Source organism: Arachis duranensis, chromosome 4, assembly GCF_000817695.3.
Source record: "Arachis duranensis cultivar V14167 chromosome 4, aradu.V14167.gnm2.J7QH, whole genome shotgun sequence".
NCBI lineage: Eukaryota > Viridiplantae > Streptophyta > Magnoliopsida > Fabales > Fabaceae > Arachis > Arachis duranensis.
The window spans coordinates 57,944,899-57,970,190 of NC_029775.3; the positions used below are offsets into that span (position 1 = coordinate 57,944,899).

A 25,292-nucleotide genomic window follows, 5' to 3' on the forward strand; every position below is an offset into this window, starting at 1 on the left:
GGAGTACAACATAGGTGCAGAGTACAGAAATTTTTTTAAGGACCACATGCCTAGAACATTAACTCACTAAATATTAACTTAGCAAACCAACCGAATACATTCACAACAAAAAATTTATGTGATATTGTAAAAATTTTTGTATTATATCGATAAATTTTTGTGATACGTACAAAAATTTATGTGTTTTGTATAAAAATTTTTATGCTATACTAACAAGTTTATGTATTATGTTCAAAAACTTTTGTGCTATGTGCAAAAATTTGTGTTTTATACCGATAAATTTCTATGTTATATTAGTAAAAAACACGAAGAAGAAGAAGCATATAATGCACACACATGTTAGTTTTTATTAAACTTGTATCAATTTAATTGAATTTAATTATAAAAACACTTGTATGTGTAACATTATGATAGATAAAGAAAAGTAAATATTTGAATTGTTATGGCAGGAAGGAAAAGAAGGAGAAAAAATTGCCTATATCTATAACAATATATAATGGGGATAAGGAGGGTTTAGTATTCAATTCTTTATACCCCTATCTTTATAATCTAAAAACTATGTACTTAGTTAAATTCTTTGTTACCCCACGAGCTAACTGCTTCACTTTCAACCATGAAGTAGAATTATAAAAACTGCTCCATTTGCAATCGTTTGTTTTCTTTTCATCTTCTTACCTTATGTTTTGATATACAAAAAATGAAAAATTCAACAAATCAACAATCACAGCAACGTCGACCCACTTGGACAGAATATGCTAGGCGACGAAGATAGAATATGACCGAAAAGTAAAGACAACAACACCTAGCTAGAAGACGTGCAACTTATCGGGACATGATTCGACAAGGAAAACAAGTTGCCATGACATAACTCCTATCCCAACTCCATTGTCAAGCACAGATGGAGTTACCCGATTAACTACAAGTACAGAAGTAGTCCAATCAACCATCCTCAATTTGTTACAGGTAACATAAAACTTGACATGTATAATGATAACTAATTTTCTCTGTTATGAATTCAATTAGTTCTTACTATCTATATTCTACTTTTTAAAAAATATAGGAATGAAAGTGCATGATAATGGAGCTGGCCCAAATAACAGACATCACAATAACATATTTAGTTGATATTCTGTAACAAAATTAATTAAATTAAGATATACGGTTTATTTAATATATATGAGTACTATTGTTTAATATTAAATAGAAAATTGTACATACACCAGTATATTTTTTAATCAAACAATATATAAAATTCTCAAGTTAACCACATAAATCAAAATTAAAGTTTGGTGTCCAACCTTTTTAGACATCATTTATCTTTAAAAAAATTATTTTATAAAATGAATTTAATGGTCAAAATAATAATAATAATTTTTTAATATTTCATGTTTATCATATAATATAATATATAACGTAATATATAATATTTACATATTTATATTTATATTCAAAAAGAATAAAAAATATCAACTCATGCTTCTATTATAAATTTATTAAGCAAAAATATATTTATGTTTCAAATTAATATAAACATTCGAAATAAAAATTAAAAATTAAAGAACATCCCTTTACATTCTTGTATTAAAAAATAAATTAAATAATTTCGTATAGAAATACTATTTTATATAAGATAACTATAAAAATCTATGAAAACATTCCAATTCAATCCGATCATCCAACATAAATCACAATACTTAATAAGATATTAAATAGTATTCTTATATTAAAGTTTATCATAATAATTTTATAATCAAAATAACATTTATAAATTAAAGTAATACATCAATGTAACAATAATTTTTAATATACTATAATTTATTTTTTAAAATATTATTATATTTATTTATGTTTTCATATTTTAGAATTTTGGTAATGATATATTTTTTAATATTTAAAAATAAAATTAGGATAAATCTAACTTTAATACAAATACACGTAAAAGAAGAGTATAAAGATATTGATATTTTATCTAATATATTTAAAAGTGCATTACATAAATAAACATTAATTTTTTTTATTATAAAATCTTTTTTCAATTAAAAAATTAACCAATGATAAAATTTGGTAACAGTAAAATGTATCGTAATTAAAAAAAGAAAGACTAAATACTAGCATAAAAACATTTACCGAATAACTAATTTGACTACCAACTATAAAAAAATGCTATTATATTAGTGCATGACAATAATCACAAAACATCTAGCATCATTTATTATTAAAAAATACATCTTAATTTAATAATAGTACGTAGATAACAAATCTTTAATGATAAAAATGTCTATTCAAATTAAAATTTAATAATATGAGAAATAGCAATGTAAATAAAAAAATAAAGATAAATTAGAATATAACAAATAAACTATTTGTTAAAAATATTTTTGCATTCTTAATTGACAAAATACTCATCATATCGTCAATTTATCGTAATTACCTAAAAAAAATAAATTAAAATATCATACATTAATGGACAAAATTCAAATATTTAAAAAAAAATCAATAAAAAAATACAATATAAGCATATTCGAAAAAACTATTTGTTTTATAATAAAAATCTATTTTATTAAACACACTAAAATTAAACAACTTTAAAATAATTAAAATTACTGGTATTTTGTTTCACCCAATAAAAGTTAACTTTTATTATGAGAACTAATTTATCTCTCATGATTTTAAAATTATAGGTATGAAAACACATGGTAATGGAGTAACAGATCTCTAACTTTTTAATAAAATTTTGGTAATAACATATATCTTTTAAAATTAAAGATTAAAACTAGAAACAACAATATAAGAAGAGCGGAGATTAGCGGCGGTTTTTTCTGTAATTTGCGGCGGTTTTAAACCGCCGCAAAAACCAATGCCGGCGGTTTAGTGAAATGCCCTTGTTAGTGGCGCGGGCAATTGTTTTCGCGGCGATTTTCAGCAACCACTGGTATAACCGCCGCTAATTGGATCATTGATTTTGCAACAACTGCCGCTATTTCCCTCACTGGTTTTTAAAAAACGATGGCGGTTTAAAACGCCACAATTCTAATGAGTGCTTTAAAAAAAATGCAGTGGTTTTCAATGATCATACCTACAGCAAATGGCAATATTGTAAGTGGCAATATAATTCAATTTAGATTAGTTTCCATAGTAAGGCCAATAGATTAAATGGAAAACCATATTTTTTGTTAGATTTTGAGCTATTAGTATTCTAATTAATTTCTTGTCAATTGCAAAAAAAAAAAAAAACAGCTTCAGAAATGCCTTTTTCTTTTCTTTCAATGCTAATGTGTCACTAATTTTAGACCCAGCAGCAGTTAATAACTTGCTAATAATCTAAGTTGAGGTACTTAATTCATTTAAATTTTGTAGAACATAAGTTAACCTTTTCCATGGTGCTTCTTGTTCAAAGAAAATAGAACAACAAAAAACAACTAAAGAAAAAGTTTAGAAACTTTATGCTTCTGTTGATTTAATTTCTAGACCTAGTTTTAGCATTGAATCATCGTTTATTCTTTCCACAGATCTCTAATCAAACTTTATATAGCATCTTCATCAAAATTAGTATTGTGATTCGTTATTGGCTTTCTTATGAATCACATGATACAAATTTTAATCCAAGATACTTATATATATTAAGCAAGGTAAGTGGCATATATGTGAGAATTTACATCTAAAATCGCATTCATTCGAAAACTATAAAATTAAACAAAAAAAAAGCAAAGTATGTAGTAGGAAGCTAGAATAACGCTCAGTATAATGGTTGAAAGTGATGCTAACCTTTAATAAATGCTATTGAAAGAAACTTCAAGATAAATGATTATAACAAAAGCATATGTATCTTAATAAGAATGTTCTATTTTAGAAAGGTTAAATCGTTTTAATATATTTTTATATTTATATATAGCTTATTATAAGCTAACATTCTTTATTATTGTGCATGTGTCACAGATTACTTACAGCATATCCTTTGCTCTAGCATCTATATTCTCTAGCTCCACAGGAGTAGGACAAGGTAAAAAGCGTAGCAATTTCTAATTTTATTCTAATTTTACCATTACATACATAGTTACAATCTCTTCTTGAAATTATACTCTAATTTTACTGTTACATACATAGTTATAATCTCTTCTTGAAACTATACTCTAATTTTAGCTTTCAAGTTCATACCTGTGCCTCTAACCCAGCAATTCTTTACAGAGATGCCTGTTCAATACAAACTCGGTGCTTACATTCTTCTTCAAGCAAATTTGTTTGTTGGTACCGCAGCTCTACCATTTCCTAAGTTAAGTCCTCTACTTTCTCTTTGGCCTTCAACTTTTTCACTCGCAATTCTTCCTAGTAAACAAAGTCAAGATACCACATAAATTCCTAATCTCAAAATTCAAAAGGTGATATGTTGCATAATGGCACAAGTGTTGTTTCTTGCTTTTTTATTGATCAAATTTATATAGATTGCTTCATTGATTGGACTTTATCATATACCTTAAGTTTATTCACAAGACATTCATATTCCTGGATTTGACATGACATCTCCATCTTCCCTTTTAAATCTAAAGCTGGATTTAAGATCCTTGTCAATCTTCCAAGGACCTCCATAAGTGCTGAGAAAATATTGGGGGAACATTATTTAATGAACGAACAATTTAAATTATAAAGGTTTTTTTATAATTGAAAAAAGAAAGAAAGAAAAAGATTACAATATTACGAATACAACTAAAAATGAGTCAATAAGGTACCTATTCTATACTATCCACAGTGATTAGTGAAAGAAGGATCACATAATCAAACCTTTTCCTTTAGCATAAGTATCCAATTAAAAGTGTCTACCTCCTTTCATCAATTATTAGTATTATGTAATCAAACAAAAAATTTGTAACTGGTCACATACTCACATGTCAACTTTTATTAGAGTCCATAACAGATATATACCACATTCTTGGTCATCGACCTATCCTTCGGAGCTTTCAAAGTTGGATCCAGGTCTGACTTCTCTAAATTTGCTTTCCTAGCAATACTAAGCACAAGGAAGTAAAGGAATATATAATTAGTCACTCTCAATTACATCAAATGAACCAACAAAAATTTATGCAACTTATGCTAAAAAGAAGTGAACCCAAAATAAAAAACATCTTGCTCACAACTTTAAAAACACAATGAATTAACTTTCCTGCCCAAAGTTTCCACCCAAGTCTCTCCTAATGCACTACAGTATGGATATGGATCTCATCATTTCATATTAGAGTTTTGTCTCTAAGTCTAAATTTTTGTTCTCTTCTATCTATGGCTATGCAATTTGTTGTTATTTAACACTTATAAAATGAGTTCTCGATGAGGAAAAATTAAACACAAAATATATATCTAAATATCAATTGCCTCCATGTTTCATAGAGGAAACAATATTTAAAAAATTGAGGAGGAATTTTATATAAACATCCAAGCAATTTACGCCCAATAGTATCTACATATAACCAAGTAACCAAAACTCCAAAAAACCGTTATGAAGAAACAATACAACACTCCAAAATCAAATTGAATTTTGCCACATTAAAAATAGAGCACTACAATATTATGAACCCAACAATTAGACAATGCAGCATGTGCCTAAAAGCAACCTTAATTGATGTCAACTTAATAAAACATAAAACACTTACATCTCATGAAAAAGGACACCATTGACATTCCTCCACGAAACAGGAACAGTCAAAACTCCAACTGAAAATTTCTTCAAACTTCCTATGAAGTAGAATTCTACATAATCAAGCAAATAGTTGTAAACTGTTCAAGGAATTTACATAAGCAAGCCATACCCTGCACATCGGACCAGTCAAGAAACCATGAGCTAAGCATCATCAACAAGAACATCGTCTACTTTATTCTCACTTTCCAAAATACCCACCACAAACATGCAAGATTCAAATTCCACATTCAGACAATGATCAAGGAAGAACAATGAGGGAAACAGAAGATAGAAAGATATAACCGGAGATTCAATACACATACAAAAAGTAATTCCATATGCGAAGATTAAGAACACAAGGATCAAACTCCAGAATTGGCATACAAACCACAAACCCTAACAAATCAATTGGCAAGAAAACACATAACAATTCAACACACAAAACACAGAAACAACAAGGTTAATTGGTGGGACAGAACCAGAGCACGATTCAGACGTAACGTCACAGTAGGCCATACCAACAGTGACTAATGTGTGTAGCAAGCACCATTTCCCGATTACTTACCAACCCTAACCATTTGAAACTGCAAGCCATCATCATCGCTGACATCAACCACGGATGGTGACAATTTTCACCTTTTAAAAGAAATTCTGAATGTAGAGAAAATTAATCAATGCAGTCCCCAATTCGAGTTCATACTCCAAAGCATTTTCTTCAATGTAACTGTGAATCCATTTGCCTTCTTCAAATGCACCCACATCAGGACATGCATTGAGCACACTCACAAGAGAGCCATTCAAATTAATAACATTTTCACAACACTTGAGCTCATGGAAAACTAGAATGCCCTCATTGAAACAACCATTCCTCACATACCCAGACATCCCTCGTTGAATGACATAAAAATCAAAATTGAGAAACTTCTCTTCAGAGAAAAAAAAGACATTGTTGATTTATAAAAAAAAGGTTTTATCACTTTCACATGGAAGGAACTCAAGTAAGGAAACCAACCAATTTCTTGAGAACAATTAAGCAACTCGTGACGCAGAGGCGCATGGTGGAGCAGAGACCACTGATTTCGCGTACTATGTAGGAGGAAGCAGGGGTTTCACCACTGTGGAGGAGAGGCGTAAGGTCGACGCCGGGGAGAGAAGGACGAATGGCAGTCGCGCAACTCCACAACCACACACAGGCGCAAGGTGGATCAGAAATTAGGGATTTGGCGCACAACAGAAGAGGGAGTAGGGGTTTCTGCAGCTGTGGGGAGAATTATTGGTTATAAGATAAACAAGAGATTGAAGAAGTGGATTATGATAAAGGTCCTGATTAGCTGCACACATGAATGTCAACCGCTGGTACTTCTGAAATTTGTGGCGGCTAGATAAACGACTGGAAATCTTTGGCCACTAAGCTCCATTTGTGTTGTAGTGCAATTTAACTTAAACATAAAATAACAATTAAAAGATAGTACAAAAATATTGATATTTTATCTCATATATTTAAAAATATATTGTAAAAATTATATTGATCTTTTTATTATAAAGTCTTTATCCAATTAAGAATTTAATAAATGGTGAAATTTGGTAATAGTAAAATGTGTTCTAATTTCTTTAAAAAAAAAAGACTAAATACTAAATTAAATATTACAAGTCAATAGGTAACTAAATTAGAAATTCTCAAATTAAAAACTTAAAAAACATTGTAAATATTTTTATGAGTTAGTAGATAAAATTTCATTGAATAACTAATTTAAGTACGAACTAAAAAAAATGCTACTATAACTATTATCCACTGGCAATAACCATGCGACACATAATATCATTTAATGATAAAAAATAAATTTTAATATAGTTAAAGTAACTAGATAACAAGCCCTTGATGATAAAAAAACTTATCAAATTAAATTTTAATAATGTAAAAAATGTTAACATAAACATCCAAAAAATTAACAAAATAAAGTATAATAAACAAAGAAATTTTTGAAAATATTTATGCAATTTCAATGGACAAAATGTTGATCATATCGTTAATTTATCATAATAAATTGAAAAAATTAAATTAAAATTATTACAAATTAATAGGCAACATTCAAAACTTAAAAAAAATGAACCGCAGAAAACAAAATAGAATCATATCATTTTAAAAATCTAAAATATAATATTTTACTTATCTATGCGAGTGCAAAAACTAGACACCATGTCCGAGCATCTTGGTGTGTGAAATTAGAACTCGCACAACTTCACCGGCAAGTGCACCGGGTCGTCCAAGTAATACCTCAGGTGAGTGAGAGTCGATCCCACGAGGATTGTTGGATTGAGCAAGCAATAGCTATCTTATTGGACTTAGTCAGGCAAACAACAAAAGATGGTTTTGTTGATGTAAACGCATAAATCAATGAAGCAAGAAAAGTAATTAAAGGTTGGTGTAAATTCAATATGAGAAAATAGTTAAGGTCTCGGAGATGTTTATCTTTCCGGATTACTACTCCTTACTAACTATTTTAACAATAAATGATTCAGTCCATGGCAAACTGTAAATAATTAACCATAATCCCTTAGTGATTAATCTCCCCTGATCCTACTAAAACGCCACAGACAAGGTTAGTTGTTTTCGAATCAGAGAGTGTAGTTCAGTATTCTAGTTTATACCACAAAGGCCCTAATCACCCCAGATCCCGGCTGAACAAATGTTCCCATCTCCCAACGAGTTGTGGATTAGCCGTCTAGGAGGTGTGTTTTCAAGCTGTAGTTCGAGTGACCTTGGCCAAGTATCACAAGAACTCATGTAGAAAAATAGTCATACTTCTGTTCCATCCGGTTTCATTAGTATTAAGAATGAGTCACACCTTAGAATGGAATCAAACATATATTAAAGTAGAAAAGTAATAATAATAATAATCAATAGAAAAAAATAGATCTCCTAACCTCAACCAGAAGGTTTAGTTGCTCGTGACTTAAAGAGAAAACAGTTCTAAAATTGAAGACAGAAGAAGATCTAAATGCCCTTACACCTAAGTGATCTGCTCTTTAAATAGTAAATGCTAAACCTAAAAGATATTATTTTAAATTTAAAATTACAAAGGTAAGATAAGATATGCCTAAGGAGTGCTAAAATCCACTTTGGGGGCCCACTTGGTGAATGCTTCGGCTGCTTACTGGCGTTTAGCGCCAATCTAGGCTTTGAGCTCCCATAGGGGAGGAGTGTGTTCTGGTCCCTTGCTCCCTGGGTGGCGTTGAACGCCAGTTAGGGCGTTCAGCACTGGGAGTTACTCCTTCTTAGGCGCTAAACATTAGACTTGGTGTTTAGCACCTTATTTGGTAGAAATTCCAGAGAAAAAAGTATAGACTATTATATATTGTTGGAAAGCTCTAGAAGTTAGATTTTTAACACCATTAAGACCGCATCAATTGGATCTTTGCAGCTCAAGTTATGCTCATTTGAATGCAAGAGGGTCAAGGTTGACAGCATCTGCTATTCTTTCTTCGTCTTTGCACAAGACTGCCAAATTCACCCGAAAATCACCTATAATCATAAAAATTTACAAAAATTCAAAGTAGCATCAAAAGATGAATTTTGCATTAAAATATAGTGAAACTTAATAAAATATAACTAAAAACACTATAAAACAACTAGAAAAAGGGTATAAGATGCTCACGCATCACAACATCAAACTTAAACTGTTGCTTGTTCTCCGGCAACCAAAAACAAGATAGGACGAAATGGAAGCAAAAAATACATCAGGTTAGAGTTATTAATGAAGCTCAGGTCCAATTTACTGAATGCGGATATTAACACTCTATTTTTGAATAGCTTTGGCATCTTACTTTTCTTTGAAGCTCAGAAATATTGGCATCCTTTAGAACTAGAATTCGGATGATATTATTGATTCCCTTCCTTAAGTTCTTCTTGATTATTAAACACAGCTTTTGTTTTCTTGTGGTGCTTTGCATCTTTGAGCCTAGCCGTGACTCTAAGTATTTTGTTTTCAAGCTTGACTTGATACATAAACACCACAAGCACTTAACTTGGGGAACCCATTGGATTCGACTTTCGCTTTGCTTTTATTCCCAGACAGTGGTGCTCAGAGCATTAAGCGTACTCTTTATAACATTGAGTCACGACTTTAAGTGCTCAGTCTCAAGGATTACTTGAGACTTTCACACGAAAAACATGTAGTTAGGGAAAACAACTCTTTGAGCTTTTAGATCAATTTTGACCCTCCTAACCATTGATGCTCAACGCCTTGGACCTTTTTCTTTTGATTTTTCTTTTTGCTGTTTCTTTTTGCTTCAAGAATCAATCTTTTTAATATTTCAAAGAATCAATAATGCTTCTCTAAATTCTTGTTCCTCAACAGCCAACTTACCCAACCCTAACATCAAGCATGCATAGTTAATTCATAAATTTAGAAAATAAAGATAAGGCCACCACATCAAAGTAAATAGAATGACTTATAATACAACTCAAGATCTTGTTCATCTTACTACTTCTTTTTCAATAATTTTTTTTTCTTTTTAAGCTTGATATGGAATACATAAGGCGTCTTAAATAAAACAAAAAATAAACTAATACTAGAAAATAAGGATATCCTAAAAATGATCATGCAACTAGAATAGAAAACAGATAACAAAATCAACTACAAGGAAAAGAGAGATAAATATAGGGAGAATGAAACTAGACCACCTCAGTGTTGGTTGCTGCTCAGGCTGTGCTCTTCTATGAAGATGATTCACCTTCGTTTGGTGCCATTGATGATAATATACACCTAGAGCTCGCTTTGCAACACCAAACTTAAAGAGTTTTCTTGTTCTCAAGCAAAGAAAGCTTGTTCACTTTTTTGCGTTAAATGCCAATAATGCTTGCCTCCTTTCTGGCGCTAAACGCCCAATTTGGCATTCAGCACCAGAGCCTTCCAATTCCAGGGTGTTCTGCTATCTACTCCAGGGTGTTCACTTTTTTATCTGTTCTGAGATTCAAGGAAGGTTCTTGGTGACTTCACTGCACCCACTTCTAACTTCTATAGAAGAAGCATCTCCATATCTGCCATTAGAGCAAATAACTTTGAGCTTAAGCCTCAATTAGTCTCTCTAATACAACATAATTGCAAATTCCATGGACTTCCACTGGAAGATCCACATCAATTCCTATCTAAATTCTTACAAATCTGTGATACTGTTAAGATCAATGGAGTGGATCCTAAGGTCTACAGGCTTATGCTTTTCCCTTTTGCTGTTAGAGACAGAGCTAGGATATGGTTGAATTCTCAACCGAAGGAAAGCCTAGACTTCTGGGAAAAGTTGGTCAATGCATTCTTGGCCAAGTTCTTTCCACCTTAAAAGATGAGCAAGCTCAGGGTGGAAGTTCAAACCTTTAGACAAAAAGAGGGTGAATCCCTCTACGAAGCTTGGGAAAGTGATGGATAGATTTTATGTTGATCTAGAATTCCTCAATAAAATTGGATCACTTCATTACAAGTATAGTCTAGACCAATAAACAATCTTCTATCAAAGTTTAATTTTGGTTGTCACAAGTCTAACCCAATACAAATAACCGAGAGTATTAGTCCCAGTTTGTTCTCCTTAGGAATTACAATCAAGTGCTCAATTATTTGTTATGAGTTTCATGGGTTGGGTTGATAAAAAGGGCAAGAAAATAAATGATAAGAAAATAAAGCAAACAATTAAAGATAACAAATACTAAAAAGAGACATTCATGGCAAGGATTGAGAATCAATGCTTTCTATCCTAGTCATTAATCATAGTACAATACTTAGCTAGAGCTAATCTTATTAAGTTATCTTCAACATTGGAAGAAGGTACAATGTTATCTTCAACATAGGAAGAAAGTCAAATAGGACTAGTTAATCTCAATCCAAATGTCTTAATCAATTTACTAATTTAATTAGCAAGAGATTAGAGTCAATGGAAACAATATTAACTAATAACTCTAAATCACCAACATAAGTTGGGTGTTAAAGACTCAAGAGCACCTAATTTCTCTTTCCAAGCCAAGAATGCTCAAAATCTACTCTAATATCCAACCAAGAATTTTGTCAAACACTTGGAAGGCATAAAAAAAGCATGGTAAAATTACAAGGAAGAATAAAATTTATAACTACCCAATGCAAGAAATCAACAATTAACAACTAAGGAAAGCACATTAAACATGAAATACCTCAAAATTGGATTAAAGAGAATAAAAATTAACAAGATTGCATGAACATAAAAGTAACCAAAATGAGAAATTAACAAGAACAAATAGGGAGATCATAAAAATAGAACAAGAGATTGTAAGGAAAACTAATTGAAAACAAGAAATTAAACCTAGATCTAAGAGAAATTATCCTAATTCTACCCTAATTCTAGGGAGAAGAGGGAGCTTCTCTCTCTAGAAAACTACCTAAAGCATGATCCTAAGCTAATCTAATTGCTCCCCCTTTTTCTCTCTTGAATTCTGCATCAAATAGTTTCAGAAATGAGTTGGATTTGGGCCTGAAAAGCTCAGAAATCGCCCCCAGCATATTCACTTTAATGAGGTCACGTGATCAACATCACACGTGTGTGGGGAGGACACGTGCGCGTCGTTGGCAGATTCCCTCCTCACGTGTATGCATAGGTGACGCGTGCGCATTACTGGAAGATCTCCTCCTCACGCGTACGCGTGGGTAACGCGTGCGCGTGGCCTTCAATTCAGAAAATCCTCATTTCTTCATGAATTCTCCACAAAACTTGGCTTATGAACCTGAAATCACTCAACAAATATATCAAAGTATCGAAGGGAATTAAAGTGAATTAAATTAGCAATTTAATGGCCTAAAAACCATGCTTTCACTCTTAAGAACAAATTTAGGAAGAATTACAAAAGCATGCTATTTCATTGAATAAATGTGAGATAAGTTGATAAAATTTCCTAAATTAAGCACAAGATAAACCCCAAAATTGGGGTTTATCAGAAAGGTACAAGCAACTGATCAGGAGATGTCCTACCGACATGCTCTCAGAATGGACTATCCTAGGCATCTTTGATAAACCCTTATTTTATGAGTCATCTTGTGCTTAAATTGAGTGTTTTTATCAAATCTTTACCCACTAATTCATGTAAATTGCATGGTTTTACTCTTTCTTCCTCATTTTATGATATATGTGGAAACATGTTTCTTATGCTTTAAAAATATTAAATTTAATTATCCTTTATTACCATTCGATGCCGTGATTTGTATGTTAAGTATTTTCAGGTTTCATAGGATAGGAATGACTTAGAGGACAAAAAGGACACATACAAAACTGGAAGGAAAACACAAAAATGGAGTTTTGAAGAAAAAGCAGTGACGCGAACGCATGGACGACGCGGACGCGTGCTTAGCGCAAAACACAAACGATGTGCACGCATGGACGACGCACACGCATGCCTTGAGCAGAACGCAATTGACGCATACGCGTGACAGACGCCACGTGTAGAAATTGCAAAAAACACTCCTAGCGATTTTTGAACCCTCTTTTGGCCCAGATCCAAGTCCAGAAGCACAGCTTAGAGGCTATAAAGTGGGGAATCCATCCATTCATCAATAACATTTGATTCAAATTCACAATTTTAGGTTTTTAGATGTAGTTTTTAGAGAGAGAGGTTCTCTCTTCTCTCTTAGGATTAGGATTTAGGATTTCTATTATGTTCAGACTACTTCTCTTCATCACAGGTTCAATGTTCCTTTTATTTATTTTCCCAATTTAGTTTATGAATTCTCATGTTTAACTTGATTTTCTATTTAATGCAATTTCATATTTATGATTTTAATTTAGCTTTCTACGCTCTTAGCTTTGGTTGAGTAATTGGTGACACTTGAGTCATCAAACTCAGCTGATAATTGAAAATTGGAATTCTTTGCTGATTGATTTGAATTCCCGTAACTCTAGTCTTTTCTTAGGAATTGACTAGGACTTGAGGAATCAAATTGATTTATCTACTTAACATACCTTCATAGTTAGAGGTTGACCAAGTGGGAGAAAAGCCAATTCTCATCATAATTGATAAGGATAACTAGGATAGGACTTCCAGTTCTCATACATTGCCAAGAGCTTTATTAGTTATTAATTTAATTTCTTGTAATTTACTTTTATTGTTCAACCTATTTAAAAACCCTAAAAAGATACTTTTTCCTTAACTAATAATAAGAACACCTCCCTGCTATTCCTTAAGAAGACAACCCGAGGTTTGAATACTTCGGTTATCAATTTTATTAGGGATTTGTTACTTGTGACAACCAAAACTTTTGCACGAAAGGATTCTCTATTGGTTTAGAAACTATACCTACAATGCAATTATATTTTTAAATTTCTTTACCGATAGAAAATTCGATCGTCAAAATGGCGCCGTTGTTGGGGAATTGCAAACGTGTGCCTTATTATTGGTTATTGTAAATATTTGCTTTTGCTTGTTTATTTGTTTTTATTTTTAATTTTTATTAACTATTATGAATTCTCACCCCTCTGGCTTCAAGTTTGATTCCAATGTTGTTGTAAGGAATGGAAGCTACAATGAGAACAAGTATCAAGGTTGGAAGAATCAAAGATGGGAGGAGCCACAAGGATTTGATCAACCCTTTTGGCAATAACCCCCTCCAACGCGCTATCACCAACAACCATTCTGTGATGCATACTAGGACAATAGTTATGGTGGACCCTTTCGTGACAACCAACCTCCACTGAATTACTATGGTCAAGAGCCATTCTGAGGTGCGTACCAAGATGATAGATATGGTGGACCCCCTTGTAGTTACCAACAAGCCCCATCCTATGCCTATGAATTACCTCTACAACATACATTTGAACCACCATACTCACAAGCCACCTACAACCATTCACCTCCGTATTACCCTAATCCTTATCCACCACACCAACCACCATATGAACCACATCCAGAACCACCACCTCAATATTCACCATCTCCATATCCTTGTCAAGAAGAACTACCTCCGTATCAAGAACCCTTCCTCCCAAATAATGAACTCTCATATCCACCCCAATCTGCAATGGATAAAATCCTTCGTGGTCTTCTTCAAGGGCAAGCGAAGATAAAAAGGGATGTACTAGAATTTGCGACCGCCTTAACCGAGGTAGTAGATCGATTAGCTTCCCAACATCCGAGCACTTAAAGTACTCCCATGGCTACATGTGGAGAATCGAAAGAAGAGCATAGCATGAAGGAGACACTAGAAACTCCGGTGGACAATGAGGAACATGGTTTTGTATTGGAACAAGTGGAGGAATCCATAATAGTTGCAGAAGAAGAATTAGTTAAAGACTTAGGAGACGCTGAACCTCCATGGGAATCCAGAATTGAGGAGAATTCCGTCAAGAAATTTGCGATCGATGCTAAGGAGGAGAGTGCACAACCCCCAAAGCAGGTATCTTATGAAGAACTGGACAGAACAACTCAAAAAGCAGGATTCCTTGATGATGATAATCACAAGACAAGTTCTCCTAGTAATGAACTTGCATCCGCAAGTGAATTTCGTTGAGATAGAATAATCTTTCCCAAGTGAATACAAAGATGATGTAGAGGTAGATTTTTCTCAACCTCCCAATTGTGACTCAAGTGATGAGGAAGATATCGAAGACTTTGATCAAGATGTGGTTGCAGTTGAAGAAATTCGCAAAAAAGTAGAAGAATTCACAGAAGACTACAAGGGAGTAGAGCTTACAAAACCACTGGAAACACCTATCCCAAGGCCATTACCGCCCAATACAAACTTCAAGTGGGTAAAATCCTTAGCTTTTCTCTTTACTTTTCCACTTGAATATGGTTTACTTGAAACAGATGGCCAGCTTAGAGCTCTTTGCGGCTTTAAGAGTAAAAGGAAAATGACTCGCACTCAGAGCTGGTATGCAAGATTCAATGAGGTTTCACACTTTAATTTGAGGAGCAAGGATTGGTACAGAGTTCGATTAATTGGGTCTCGGAAGATGTTTGGTCATCTTGGTGAGAATACAACTTCCAAACCACCCGGCTGGAAAAATATAAATCGAGACAAAGACGGGTGCAAAAGCAAGGTTTGGGATACTGGAATCTATTCTGACATTCAACACCCCAGAAGCCTGTGAACCTGTTTGAAACTGCTCAAGGGCTTTACATGCCTTGTTTGGGACCCCAGAGGCTGTTGGAATTCCAAACACTGGTGGAGATTTTTGGATGAATACAAGCACAAGCCACCATAATAGGAAGCTCATCAAATGTCCAACTTAAGGACTTTAACCAAAAGTGCTAGGTGGGAGACAACCCACCGTGGTATGATCGTTCCATTTTTCAATTTTATTTCATTTTATTTGTTTTTGAGTTTTCTTTTATTTTATTTTATTGAACCTGGAATTATTCGTAGCATCCACATTAGCATTGCATTTTGCATTCTGTATATATATATAAACCCACGCGAGCGTGCAGGCCACGCGTGGGCATCGAATGGTAATCGGCGTAAAGATCAAACGCCCAGAAAGTTGGGCTGGAATCATGCGGCTAGTGTGCATTAGGCACAAATTGGGCCACGCATTAGCGTCCATGATGCGAACGCATCACTCTCACTTCACACACACCACGCGAAAGCGTGGGCAACGCGTACGCGTCGCGTGAACATTATTGCCCCCTAAATGGACACAGAGAGTTGCGCCAAAACAACGCTAACGCACAATTCCAAGTGATGCGTATGCCTGTTTCACACGGACGTGTCACTTCACTCACGCGATCGCGTTAATGACGCATTCGCGGCATTCCCTTTCCACCTCAATTACACGATCACGTGCACCACACGTTCGCGTGGATTTGAATCCTCTAACACCAACCTACGCGAAACCCTAACCCAATTCGCGTCACTTTCCCCCAACCCCCTTTGCACTCTCTCTTCTCCTCCCCTCAACCACCACATCACCACCGCCCCATCTTCACCGAGCCACCACCACCATCGCCGACCAGGACCGCCGCCACCACCATCGCCGACCAGGACTTGCCTTCTCCCTCTAAACCACCGCCGTGCCGCCTCCCAGCACCGCTGCGTCACCACCACCATCTCTCTGTTCCCTAATCATTGTTCATACACACACCAGGTTCCCCTGAACACCGTTTCCTCTGTCATAGTTAGTAGGTTGCATATTTTTCAGTTTTTGTACAAATTAGGATAGTTAGAGATGCATGATTGTAGTGGATTTTAGGTGGTTAGGTAGCTAGGATGTGGTTAGTAGATTTAGGCCTGATAATTGCACCGTTCTTGTTATCTGCTTTATCTATTTCGCAATTCTGAATTTGCTGTGATGATGATGTTGTTCATATGTTGTTCTTTCATGTTTGATGATGCTATTAAACTGTTCTCTAATGTTCTTGCTATTTGTTAATCTTTTTAGCACTATTTAATGACATATGAACTGATTTTCTTACTGTTTATTACCTAGGAACATCAAATTTTAGCTGGAATGCTACCCAATTTTTTTCCAGCAAATTATTTCACTCAACTCCATTCATGTATTGGTTTTGGCAATTTATAATTTTGCACTAATTGGCTATAACCAAACCAATTCATGAATGGATGGGCTAACATTCTTATTTCTTTCTAGTTCCCTGGTTAATAAATTGCATTATTGATGATTTCATTTTAATTTTACAATTCTTTTATCTATCTGAATTAGCATCAATAAACTGAAATCTTTGCTTGAATATGATTTTATTGTTCTTTAAATTTGTGAATTTATTGTTAACTAGGAAACCCATTATCATGCCATTTACTTTAACTTTCTTTTTACTAACTAACTGCTTTAACTTTCTAACTTTCTTTTTACCTACTAACCATTTTAACTTTCTGACTTCTCTTTTTACCTAACTACTTTAACTTTCTAACTCAAGGCACAATTACTGTTTTTTCTAATTCACTTGAATTCCACTTATAAATATATTTTGGATTGTGATTTTTATTTTTGGACTATTAACTCGAATACAATCCAAACTATTAATATATTTCACTCATTTCATTCTTCTACTGCTCTTTTGCCTCTATGCTTATATTGATAAATCCTACTTGCCTACTTGTTTTCCTGCTTTTGTTCTTCAATTATATCCTGCTACTTCTTTTGTTTAGGATGTCTGATCCCAAAGGTAAAGGAAAAGACAAGGCTACTACAGGCAAACGAAAAAGAGGCAAATTCTCAAGCACTATTTTAGATATCCTCCACGACAATTCCTGGCGGGAAAAGCATTTTATCCTGCAGGAAAAGGCCGATCAGCTGGTGACTACTACAGACCCCGTTAAGTTTGCCAACAGATACTGTGAGCTCAAGTATCCAGTATTTGTGACTTCTAGGAACCTGTATCTGGAACGAACTCTTAAAATTCCAAAAGAACTCGCCCAGTACACCTTCGAACAGATAAACCAGAGAGGCTGGTTCTTCATGGAAAGAAACTTAACTGAAGTTAATGCTTCGTGGGTCAGCGAATTTTACTGCAACTATTTTAAGACTTCCCTGGATGCAGTGCACCTCAGAGGGAAGCAGATCTTGATCACTGAGGAAGCTATTAAGGGCATCCTCCAGCTTTCGCCTAAGTCAGATCAGCCTAACAGTTACCAAAAGGCTGAAGAGGATATGAGATTTATGCGATTTGACTGGGACACAGTCAAGCAAAGAATATCCCTTGATCCTGGTGCCCCATGGGTCATGGGAAAGAATACAGTGATGCCTAAAGGAATCAAGCTGATATATTTGAATGATGAGGCTCGACTTTGGCAGCAGATTCTGAGTAATTACATTATGCCGAGCACTCATGAGACAGAGGTGCCCACTACTATGATCACCCTCATCTGGTGTGTGATGGAGGGTAAGAACCTATATCTTTCACGTTTCATCAGGTATTTTATGGCTAGGGTCTATGTCAGAGGCACTCTCCCTTTCCCTTATTTGATCACCCAGCTAAGCCGCCGAGCTAACGTGCCCTGGGAGCTTGCTGATGAGAATCCAACTGCTGCAGACTGCAAGAAGATTATTCCTCACAGCAGGAAGTTCTTAGCCTTGGGTTACATGCCGCCTTTCCTCACTGCCTCCGCTGAGGCAGCCACATCTTCCGCTGCCCCTTCAGCATCTACTGCCCCAGCTACCACCACTGCACTATCACCTGCTCCTGAGCTCGTCTACCACCTTGTGCACTGCCTATTTGAGCGCTTGGACCAGATGGAACGTTGCAACCAGCAACGATATGAGCGGTCTGAGCGTCGCAGCAAGTGCTGCTATGAGTATTTGAAGTTGATGATCTGGTCCAGCCACACTGACATCCCCTCTAAGCTTGACACACCATCTGAGCCATATGAGGAGGAGGCAGATGACCAGGAAGAGGATGCACGAGCAGAGGCTGAGCAGGTAGAGCCCCAGCATGAGGAGCCTCAGCAAACACATCCAGCAGCCTCAGACGCTTTCACTGCCAGAGTCCATACAGACAGCACCAGCACACCCTTCCGGAGATGACACTTCTTCACACCTAGCTTGATAGAGCATCGAGGACTATGCTATAATTTAAGTGTGGGGAGGTTGCCATCTCTGGCGAATCTTTTTGGTGAACCACTATAGACTCTTCTATCTTATTTTGTTTATTTTTTATACTTTATTTTATTTTATTTTTACTTTATCTTATCTTATTTTGTCTTTTAGTACTTGCACATTTTTCTTTTGCTTTTGCTGTATTTTTATTTTATTTCTGCATTTTGCACTTTGGGCTGTATATATCTTAGATATTTAGCTTAATTTGCACTTTTAGCTTATTAGTTATAGAATATGTGGATTAATTAGTATAGTTTACCCTTTTAGCATATGATAAGTTGGTTTAACTGAAAATAAAAGAATAAACTAGAAACTTTAGTGTAACAGAATCAAAACAATCCACACACCTTGTATATATATAGCAACAAATGTGAGTTAGTTAACAACATTTCTTCAAGGAAGAACACTAAGATTTTAAGGGCCACCTTAAGATCCACATTGAGTTTAATGAAAACTCTTGACTTCTACATGCATGACATACATAACTGATATATGATTTCTGAGCCAAAGAACACACAACCTGTGAGTTTTGAGCTTAATTGTATGGTTACATCCAACCATAAATTTCATTCCTGTGTGTTTCGCACTTCTTTTCTATGCTTGTAATCTTTACTTTGTTCCAATCTATATGTCCAATATAGAATGTAGATACATACCCATATATGATTGAGGCCATTATTTAAATTTTCCCTCACTTATCCCAAGTAAGCCTACCTCTAACATCATCCTTGTTAGCCCCCTTGAGCCCTTTTAATCCCCTTCTATTCTATAAACACATCACTAGCCTTAAGCAGAAAAACAAATTAAAAATTCCAAGTTGAATCCTTAGTTAGCTTAAGATAGGAGATTGTGTATCCACTAAGTGTGGGAAAACATGGGAACATGGGTTGATAGGAAAGAATCAAAATTAATAAGAATAATCAGAAACTTGGGAACATGCTCATGTGAAACCAAATTAAACTAAAACACCATGTGCATTGATATATGTTTATGGTAAAAAAAAAGAAAGTCCTTTTAGTTAAATAAATAGATAAGGGGACAAAATTACCCCAATAATAAATTTAGTAAAAATCAATGCACATGGAAAGAAAAATCAAAATAAAATTGGTACATGAGTATGTGACACAAAATGGGAAAAATTATGGGAAGACCAGGATAATGTTGAATTTTTATAAAGTATGTATACGTTAGGTGAGATCTTAGACTAATTAAGGATTTAATTTATAGCTCACTTTTTCATATGTATACCCTTACCTTTACCTTAGCCCCATTATAACCTTGAATAAGACCTCATGATATTTGTATGTATACATTATATATTTGTTGATTGGTTAGATGAAGAACAAGGTTTTAGAAAGCATGAATAGAAAAGAATAGAGTGATTAACCCCAAACACTGAGTGACAAGAGAGTAAACACAAATCCAGTGAGGGTTCAATGGCTCATTCCCATATATCCATATTTAAATTGTTAATTGTCTTGCAAGATTGTGAATTATTTTTAAAACCCAACTCAATTGTGAACATGTTTTAACATGGTTTGGCCTTAATTGTACATATATGATTCCTTGAAGATATGAAGCAAATTAACCACCTGTAAGCTCTATATATATAGGTGGGTGATGCCAGGGCATCTTGGCCAGTTTCACTGACCTTTTCTTTACTGTTTTAGGGTAGTTTCATGCATTTTCTTAAGAAATAAGCAAGTCTTGGGTGAATGGATACTTACATCTTGATTTAGGCAAACATTATGAATTTTACATGATTTCATGAGGATTATGCAAGAATTAAATGACAAATTGGATAATGCATGATCTCATAAGTTGGAATAGAGCTTTGATGCACTTTATTTGCTTGAATTCAGGACAAAGGAAGCAAGGAAGAGCCATGTTAGTAGCCACGTTAATCTAGTTAACGTGACCACTAACGTGGAATGGGAAGAAGCTTGTAGCGTTAATGAGAAAAGTGATCGCCAATAATGCCTTCGAAGCCATCATAGCCCACGTCAATTGCCACGTTAACTACATTAATGTGGTAGTTAATGTGGAGGAAAAGGGAGCTCCAGCGTTAGTGGTAAAGGTGAATGCCACTATCGCTCCAAATTGGCACAATTGGCTATGTTAAGATTCACGTTAACTTAGTTAACGTTCTCTAACGTGGAGGAAGAAGAAAGTGCCAACGTTAGTGACACTCACCTTTGTCACTAACGTTGGACTAAGCCAACATTTCCTACGTTAGTGGTCACGTTAAGACCACTAACGTGAAGAGTAACGTGGAGCCAAGCATGATAGGCCAACGTTAGTGACACTCACCTTTGTCACTAACGTTGGAGATGGCTATCACCACCATGTTAGTAGTCACGTTAATCCAATTAACGTGAACTCTAACGTGGGAAGAAGGGGCGTTTGAAGCGTTAGGACAAAGGTAAGTGTCACTAATGCTCTCGAAGCTTAGTCATACCCACGTTAGGAGTCACATTAGTTATACTAACGTGAACTCTAACGTAGGGAAAGGGGGCACAAGGCAACGTTATTGGAAAAGGTGATTCCCAATAACGCTTGCGAAGGACCAAGAAGCAACGTTAGTGGTCACGTTAGTGCCACTAACGTTGAAGTTAACGTTGATCATTTTGGTTGGAACGTTAGTGGAAAAGGTGATTGTCACTAATGTTCTCGAACCCACATCCTCACTTAACGTTAACGCCACTAACGTCCTAACTAACGCCCATGCCTAACACACTTTTCTGCAAACGAAGTTGAGCCCACTGAAGATTGTAACTACTTCAACTCAAGATCAAAGGCCCATATCCAAGACTTGAAGAATTCACTAGAAGATCAAGAAGAGTAGTATATATAGGGGTAGTTTTGAACTGTAAGGGAGCTTGGCACTTTTGGAGAACTAGACTTTGTATATTTACTTTCTGCATGTATTCTGTTCTACCCTTTTTCATTTCCATTTCCATTTCTAGAGCTATGAACAACTAAACCCCTTTCATTGGGTTAGGGAGCTCTGTTGTAATTTGATGGATCAATTATAGTTTTCATTCTTCTTCTTCTTTCTTTTCTCTTGATTTACTAGAAAGCTTTCGATCTTAATCTAATTGGTTAGTTGTCTTGGAAAAGAAACTCTCCGTAATTGGATCTCCTCTGAGCCTTGGAAAGGGGATGAGGAGATCATGCTAGAAATGCTTTCTCATGTTGGACCAAATTGGGGTTTAGGCGGATATAGTGACATGTAATCCTCCCAACACTTTGATTTGGAAATACATGTGGTATAATCAGTGACCATACTTTATCACTTCCCATGAGCAATTAAATCAAGGAATTGGGCAATTGTTCAAGCTTAGAGAGATTGGATTGCCAAGGAATTGGGATCCAATCACTTAAGATTGCCAAGGAGATCAATGAATGCATTGATTGAGGAAGAGATGAGAATGAACTTGATCCGGAGAATGCAACATCTCCTAAGCCTAATGAATCCCCATCTCTGATCTTATCCATTCTTTTTACTTTCTGCCATTTATTTCCATGTTCATCTTCCCAAATTCCCATTTAAGATTCTGCACTTTATTTTCTATAATTTACTTTCCCGCTATTTAATTTTCTGCAAATCTCAACTACATTCTGTTTAGCTCAACTAGCACACTCTTCCAACTAAAGTTGCTTGACCAATCAATCCCTGTGGGATTCGACCTCACTCTATTGTGAGTTTTTACTTGACGACAATTCGGTATACTTGCCGAAGGGAAATTTGTTGAGAGACAAGTTTTCGTGCATCAAGTTTATGGCGCCATTGCCGGGTATTGATTTTGTATCGACAATGATTAAATTGAAAGTTCACTAGATTGAGCATTTTCTTTTTATTGTTTAATTTGCCTAGTCATTTACTCTTAGTTTTAATTAATTTTCTTCCTCATCCCATATTCCCTCGTTGTTTTCTTTTTCTTTGAATTTACTTATAATTCTGCTCACTAACCCACTAACTGTTTGATAATTTGCATTACTAACACTAACAATCACTCTAACAAAAATAATCACTCCATTTTATTTCTTGCTGTGTGCTCTGTTAGTTGTATGACAGGGAGAAGAAGCGGGACTTTAACTTCCTTTGATTCTGAACCTGAGAGACCCTCCGTAGATTGACGAGGGAAGCAAGAGGGAAAAGAGTTGTTGGTACTGAGGAAGAGGAAGAGTACTTTGAAACAAACATGGAGGAGAACATGGAAAACAACCATGAAGAAGAAGCTCACAACCATGCCAGAGAAGGCCCTGTGAATCATGCTGGCAGGAAATAAGAGTATTAGGCTCTTACATCAATCCCAACCTAGGAAATTGTGGAAGCAGCATCCAAAAGCTCACCATACATGCCAACAACTTTGAATTAAAACCCCAACTCATCACCCTTGTTTAGAACAACTGTTCATTCAGAGAAGTGCCCAAGAAGACCCCAATCAACATCTAACCACCTTCTTGAGAAAATGTGACACCGTGAAGTCTAATGGTGTTCATTCGGATGTCTATAAATTGCTTTTGTTCCCATTCTCACTCAGGGATAAAGCATCTAAATGGCTGGAATCCTTCCCGAAGGAGAGCTTAACAAATTGGGAAGACGTGGTGAACAAATTTTTGGTAAGATTCTACCCTCCTCAAAGAATCAACAGGCTAAGAGCAGAGGTACAAACCTTCAGGCAACAAGATGGTGAAACTCTCTATGAGGCATGGGAGAGGTTTAAGGACTTAACAAGAAGATGCCCACCAGACATGTTCAATGAATGGGTTCAACTATACATGTTCTATGAAGGTCTTTCTTATGAGTCAAAGAAGGCCGTGGACCATTCATTAGGGGGCTCTCTAAACAAGAAGAAAACCATTGAAGAAGCCATAGATGTCATTGAGACTGTCGCTGAGAATGACTACTTCTATGCTTCTGAAAGAAGCAACACTCGAGGAGTAATGGAGCTGAACCACATGGATGCACTGCTGGCTCAAAACAAGATGATCACCAAGCAGTTAGCGGATCTTACCAAGAAGGTAGAAGAAAACCAAGTTGCAGCACTCATCACTTCATCACCAGCTCAAGAAGGAGTGAATACAGGAGAAGAAGGTGACTGGGAACAAGCCAACTATGTTGGAAACTCACCCAGACAGACCCATGATCCATTCTCCAAAACTTATAATTCTGGTTGGAGAAACCACCCTAACTTTGGGTGGGGAAATCAATAAGACCAAGGCCAAGACCAGAGACGCCACAACCACAATCCCAACAACAATGCAACTCACCAACATACCTCACAGAGATCTTATCAACACCCACCTAGTCACCCTTCTCAACCACCTAACCTCAACCCACCATCACTAACCGAGGATAGACTTTCCAGAATTGAGACTCTACTTGAAGACATATGTAAAGAAGTCCAAGACAACAGAGTATTCAAGGATGAAGTGCGAGCCAACATAAAAAACCAGGGAGACACCATCAAGAGGATAGAGTCCCAAGTGGGGTATCTATCTCAACAGTTTCCCAAACCCACTGATAGTTTCCCAAGTGACACAGAGAAGAACCCAAGATGAGAAACAAAGAAAGTAAGGTGGAAAGAATGCAAGATGATCACTATAAATGATGAGAGGAGTGTGGAGGAAGTGCACACACAAACAGAACATCTCCAAGACATTTCAAGGGAAAATCATGAAGAAAGAAATCATGCACCCCATCCCACACATGGGGAGGAGCTAAAGAAAGGGGAGACCCTAAACCCATATGCACCCTTTCCCCAAAGACTCAAAGGTGGTGTAGCAAGGAGAATGTATTCAAGGTTCCTCGACATGTTTGCATCTCTTGATGTAAATATACCATTCATTAAGGCCCTCTAACAAATGCCCTCCTACATCAAGTACATAAAGGAGTTGCTGGCCAAAAAGAGTTCATTGAAGGGTGGGTAAACAATAAAGATGAATAGGGAGTGCAGTGCTCTCATTCAAACAGAGCCACCTACAAAGATGAAGGATCCAGGGAGTTTTTACATTCCATGTGCTATAGGAGAGACAATGATTGATAAAGGGCTCTGTGACC

At 35.4% G+C, this 25,292-nt stretch overlaps 1 non-coding gene across 1 annotated transcript; it reads right to left on the reverse strand.

Annotated features, from left to right (window-relative positions):
• Positions 1–23,881: 23,881 nt before the first annotated feature.
• LOC127746871 (small nucleolar RNA R71) lies at positions 23,882–23,988 on the reverse strand. Its single transcript, XR_008008683.1, has one exon. It is a non-coding gene; the product is annotated as a small nucleolar RNA R71 (small nucleolar RNA).
• Positions 23,989–25,292: the final 1,304 nt, after the last annotated feature.